Genomic DNA, 6,000 nt, shown 5'->3' on the forward strand with positions numbered 1-6,000 from the left:
ACCTCTGCTGCCAGCCTGAGGCTGGTCCCAACATGTGGGACCTCATGGCCTCTCTCCTGAGTTACAGATTTCTCTAGCCCCAAAGGACTGACTGAGGTGGATGCATCTGGAGTGTCCTTTGCTCCCTCCAAAGACTGATCGTCCTAAGCTCAGGCCTCCTGCATAACCAGCCCACCTGACCAGTCCCTCCCTGAGTTTCCTATTCTTTACCCTAACCAGAAACCTTGTGTTCTTATCTGGAATCCTGGTCTTGCAGCTCCATGACATAACCGAGGGTTCTTTCTCATCCCCCCACTTGTACCTGAGTCACTGAAACAGCCTCTTAACCTATTTCTTTGAGGCTCACTCCCCTCACTCAGCACCTTACTAGCAACAGGGTCTTCTTCCTGAAAGGGCCCTTTTTACTGCTTGTGGCCAGCCAGCCCTTCTGCTCAAGAACCTCTAATGGGTCATGAATATGTCTGCACTCAGTACAAATTCTCTGCCCACCTTTCAGGGCCTTGAACCACTCTGTGGAGATAGCCTCTTTCTGGGCTGGCCCTGGGCACTACCCCCCAACTCCACCCCCCACCCTTCCCCACCACCTTCTGCTCAGCCCGGCTGCCTCCACCCCAGTGTGCCTGTCCAGGCAGCAGTCTTGTCTCCTTGCATCATCGCTTAGCCTGTGTGTGCTCCCCTAGCTCAGAATACCCTCCATTAAACAAAAAAAGAAGGCATTTGTTTTTAGGACATATTTAAGATTAACCTTAAAAATGTATTCCAGTATGCATTAGGTACAGAAAAATACAGTTTGATTCCACTTACACAAGGCACCTAGAATAGTCAAATTCATAGACTCAGAAAGTACACTGGTAGGTGCCAGGGGACAGGAGATCAGAGTGTGGTAGAGAGGGGGAATGAGGAGTTAGTGTTTAATGGGAACAGAGTTTCAGGTGAGCAAGGGGAAAAATTTAGAAGATGGAAGATGGTGAGAGTTGCATGACAATGTGAATGTACTTAGTGCCACTGAACTGTACAGTTAAATATGGCTAAGACAGTATGTTTTATACTACGTGTCTTTTTAATTCAGTTCAGTTACTCAGTCATGTCCAACTCTTTGCAGCCCCGTGGACTGCAACACGCCAGGCTTCCCTGTCTATCACCAACTCCTGAGCTTGCTCAAACTCATGTCCATTGAGTCGGTGATGCCATCCAACCATCTCATCCTCTGTTATCGCCTTCTCCTCCTGCCTTCAATCTTTCCCAGCATCAGGGTCTTTTCCAGTGAATAAGTTCTTGCAACAGGTGGCCAAAGTATTGGAGTTTCAGCTTCAGCATCAGTCCTTTCAATGAATATTCAGGACTGATTTCATTTAGAATTGACTGGTTTGATCTCCCTGCAGTCCAACGGACTCTCGAGAGTTTTCTCCAATACCACAGTTCAAAAGCATCAATTCTTTGGCGCTCAGCTTTCTTTATAATTCAACTCTCACATCCATACATGACTACTGGAAAAACCATAGCCTTGACTAGATGGACCTTTGTTGGCAAAGTAATGTCTCTGCTTTTTAATATGCTGTCTAGGCTGGTCATAGCTTTTCTTCCAAGGAGCAAGCATCTTTTAATTTCATGGCTGCAGTCACCATCTGCAGTCATTTTGGAGCCCAACAAAGTCTCTCACTGTTTCCATTGTTTCCCCATCTATTTCCCATGAATCATGAAGTGATGGGACCAGATGCCACGATCTTCATTTTTTGAATGTTGAGTTTTAAGCCAGCTTTTTCACTCTCACTTTCATCAAGAGGCTCTTCAGTTCCTCTTTACTTTCTGCCATAGGGTGGTGTCATCTGCATATCTGAGGTTATTGATATTTTTTCCGGCAATCTTGATTCCAGCTTGTGCTTCTTCCAGCCCAGCGTTTCTCATGATGTGCTCTGCATATAAGTTAAATAAGCAGTGTGACAACATACAGCCTTGACGTACTCCTTCCCCAGTTTGGAAGCAATTTGTTGTTCCATGTCCAATTCTAACTGTTGCTTCTTGACCTGCATACAGGTTTCTCAGGAGGCAGGTCAGGTGGTCTGGCATTCCCATGTCTTGAAGAATTTTCCACAGTTGTTGTGATCTACACAGTCAGAGGATTTGGTGTAATCAATTAAGCAGAAGTAGATGCTTTTCTGGAATTCTCTGGCTTTTTCTATGATCCAGCAGATATTGGAAATTTGATCTCTGGTTCCTCTGCTTTTTCTAAATCCAGCTTGAACATCTGGAAGTCCACAGTTCACATACTGTTGAAGCCTGGCTCACGTACGGTTGAACATTACTTTGCTAGCGTGTGAGATGAGTGCAATTGTGCAGTAGTTTGAACATTTTTTGTCATTGCCCTTCTTTGGGATTGGAATGAAAACTGACCTTGTCTAGTCCTCTGGCCACTGCAGAATTTTCCAAATCTGCTGGCATACTGAATACAACACTTGAACAGCATCGCCTTAGGATTTGAAATAACTAATCGGAAATTCTGTCTCCTCCACTAGCTTTGTTTGTAGTGATGCTTCCTAAGGCCCACTTGACTTCACTCTCCAGGATGTCTGGCTCTCAGTGAATGACCACACCATTGGGGTTATCTGGGTCATTAAGATATTTTTTTGTGTAGTTCTTCTGTGTATTCTTGCCACCTCTTCTTAATATCTTCTGCTTCTATTAGGTCCTTGCCATTTCTGTCCTTTATCGAGCCCATCTTTGCATGAAATGTTCCCTTGGTATCTCTAATTTTCTTGAAGAGATCTCTAGTCTTTCCCATTCTATTGTTTTCCTCTATTTCCCCTGTGTGTCTTTCATTACAATAAAAAAAATCCCACCACCCATGTAAGGCTCCTGCTCCATTCTCATTACTTCTTAATGTCTGTTCCAACTATTATAGCACATACTGGGCTCCTCATCCTTTCATTTCTTTTCTAAATCAGAGTTAGCCATCATTTTGGTTGCACTCGACTGATCCTGAGCTCCGTGGAAACCTCGGCTTGTACTTGTTTGTGTCTTGCCGGGATACCTGGCACCCGGCCTTGTGCTTCGCACGGTGGGACAGACTGGCAGCTGCCCACCCAGCAGCCGTGCTTTCCTGCTGGCGGCCAGCTTGCCCACTGGATGCTGTCAAGAAGGGCTCCCACGGCCATGCTTTCTAGTCTCCTGGGCAGGAAGGGAGCTGAACCAGCCCTTACCACTGGAACCAGAAGGGAATTCTGATGTGTATGTGTGTGGGTGTGGGGTGGGGGATGTAATTTGGGGGAGGTGGCTGGGAAAGATTCCTTCTTGTGTGACGCAGGAAATTCTCTTATTTCTCAATCTGTGGCAATCAGAGTGATACCAATAGATAGCCTCCATACCAGTCTCTCCCAGACTTGAGCCAGGATCACTGAACCAGAACATCCCCCAGGTCCTTAAGTCAGTGAGACCTCAGGAACAAGCTCAGAGAGAAGCAGAGAAATCCACAGGGCTTTTGTTTGTTTCATTTCTGAGCAATTCGTCAAGTCACTGACCAGCAATTAATGCTTCAGAAGAAGGTAAAGGTCTCTGATAATGGGCCTACCCACTCATGTAATCCTAGAAAATATGCCTTCCTGACCCCTTCAGGCAATCAGCTCACACCATGAAATATGAAATCCATGCATGCATAACTGTGAACGTTATTAAGGATCATAAAACTATCCAACTCCTTCAAAAATCTCAGCCTTATTTCTAACACAATTACCCCCTGCCGCATACTGGTTATTCATGAAAAGATACATTTCCTTTCCTTTGTTAAAATATACCAGTCATTAACTCTACTGAACGATTCTATTATGGACTAGTTGAAGCTTTTCCAGGCAGGGAGACCTGCCCACCGAACCCTCCCTGACTAGATCTGGAGATGTCCAGATGTTACCCTTTGATAACCTAGAAGAGTTCTCTCTGTTCATTCCATTAATACCCATCTATGTAAGTTGGGCTTCCCAGATGGCACTAGTGGTAAAAAAAAAAAAGGCAAACAAAAAACCCGCCTACCAGTGCAGGAGATTTAAGAGATGCAGGCTTGATCCATGGGTCAGGAAGATCCCCTAGAGAAGGGCATAGCAACCCACTCCAATATTCTTGCCTGGAGAATCCCATGGACAGAGGAGCCTGGCAGGCTATAGTCCACGGGGTCGCAAAGAGTTGGACACGACTGAAACAACTTATCATTAGCATTATAAGTGTCATGTTAAGCATTAGCATTATGAGTGTAATTATGAGCATAATAAGTGTATCTTTGCCCAACAGGATCTGGGAGCTGTGTGCTTCTGGGGAGTGGAGTGAGGTAACACAGGAACCCTCACCTGCAGCTCAGTACCTACCTGAGTGTACTGATCAACACATAGGGAACTTGTTTGGTGAACTATGGAATATCAGCATAGGGTGTCTGACAAACTCTGCCTGTCCCAGCACTGGGGGAGCTCCCTCGTCTTTACCTTTCATGTTCATATTTCAAATTGGAACAGCCAAGTTCCCACAGAATAACCCTGGTCCCCCTCTCTGCGGCTGATTGGACCGGGTCAGCACCTGATCAGAACTGGACTAAGCAAGGCTTCTCCACAAGTATTTGATATGAGAGCTGAGAGAGGATCAATTTCTCACTGGAATTTCTGGACATGAAAACTCAGGGGTCAATGGCCATGTCTCCAGCTGATGTACGAAAAGCTGATGTACGAAAGCAGAGGAAACTGGAGAAGCAGAGGGGGAAGTAGCCAGTCAGAGGGAGGGGCCTCCTGGCTTCCCTACGGTCTAGTCCAGGCTTGGTGAATAGTCTAGTCCTGAGGTCTAGCTGCCTCTCTGCCTTTAGTTTCCAGGAAACATCCCTGATCCTCACAACAAATGTCTCTCATTAAAAACATTTATACTTACTTGAGCAGGTTTCTGTGACTTTCAATCAAAAGATTCTAACAGATGTTATCAGATGCTAACAGATTTATAACAAAATATAACATTGGCTATTATGCAACCATTAAAAGTTTTCTTATAAATAATTTTCAGTGTCAACAGAGAATGCTTATGGTATAATGGTGAGTAATTAAAAAAGCAGCCTGCGAAATTACATAAAGTGTGATCCTAATAATGTAAAGCAATAGGGGAATAAAGATCATTAAAACATTACTTGTGACTATTTTGAAGTAGTGGGATTACAGGTGAGTGTTATTTTCTTCACTATGTCTTTTTTTCCTCTATACATTTTACTTCTCATAAAAATATTATTAATTTTGTCATAAAAGGTTTCTTTGTTTAAAAGTAAAAAGACCTAAGGACCTTTACCTGCCTCCCCCTACTCTGCTGACAAAACCTGCCATGAGAAACCCAGCTTGAGTCCAGTGTACTTACCAATAAAATAGAAAAATATCTAGAGAACTTGTAAGCTGTCTCTTGGCATGAGGGGTCAAGGAACCTGCTAGGAGAGAACTCACTCAGCACAGAAGTCACGGTGATCCATTCATGGAGCCTTGGTTTTCAAGGAGAGAAAATCTCCCTCCCCCAGCCGATCTCCTGTGGCTCAGGTCACAGCAGGAGAGTGTGAACAAAATGGAGAAAGGTGGCTTTTGGTGCACACTCAGAGAGACAGAGGGGTGTAAGTAGTCCTCTCCTGGAGGTCGTCTGCATGTGACATACCGAGGAGTAGAAGCACTCTACCCCCGCTTTACTACAGACCTCTGTACAACTCTGACACCTTGGGGCCTGGGGCGTTGGCCGTGGTGCTGATGATGCTGGCAGCAACAGATGCTGAGGTGGCAGGAACAGCAGCTACAGCAGTGCCAGCAGAAGCAGTGCCTGCTTCCCATTAATGCAGCAGGGTCACGGGCCCCACTGTGTCCACAGTGATGTCTGACGGCCAGTGATGCCCAGTGGGTGTGGCGAGTCCAGTGATACAAAGATGGGAATAAATAAAACAGGAGTAAAGGTCAAAATGTTATTAGCTGAACGGACAGTAAAATGGAAGTCTGAGAGAGGCAGACACAG

Source organism: Ovis aries, chromosome 7 (assembly GCF_016772045.2).
Source record: "Ovis aries strain OAR_USU_Benz2616 breed Rambouillet chromosome 7, ARS-UI_Ramb_v3.0, whole genome shotgun sequence".
NCBI lineage: Eukaryota > Metazoa > Chordata > Mammalia > Artiodactyla > Bovidae > Ovis > Ovis aries.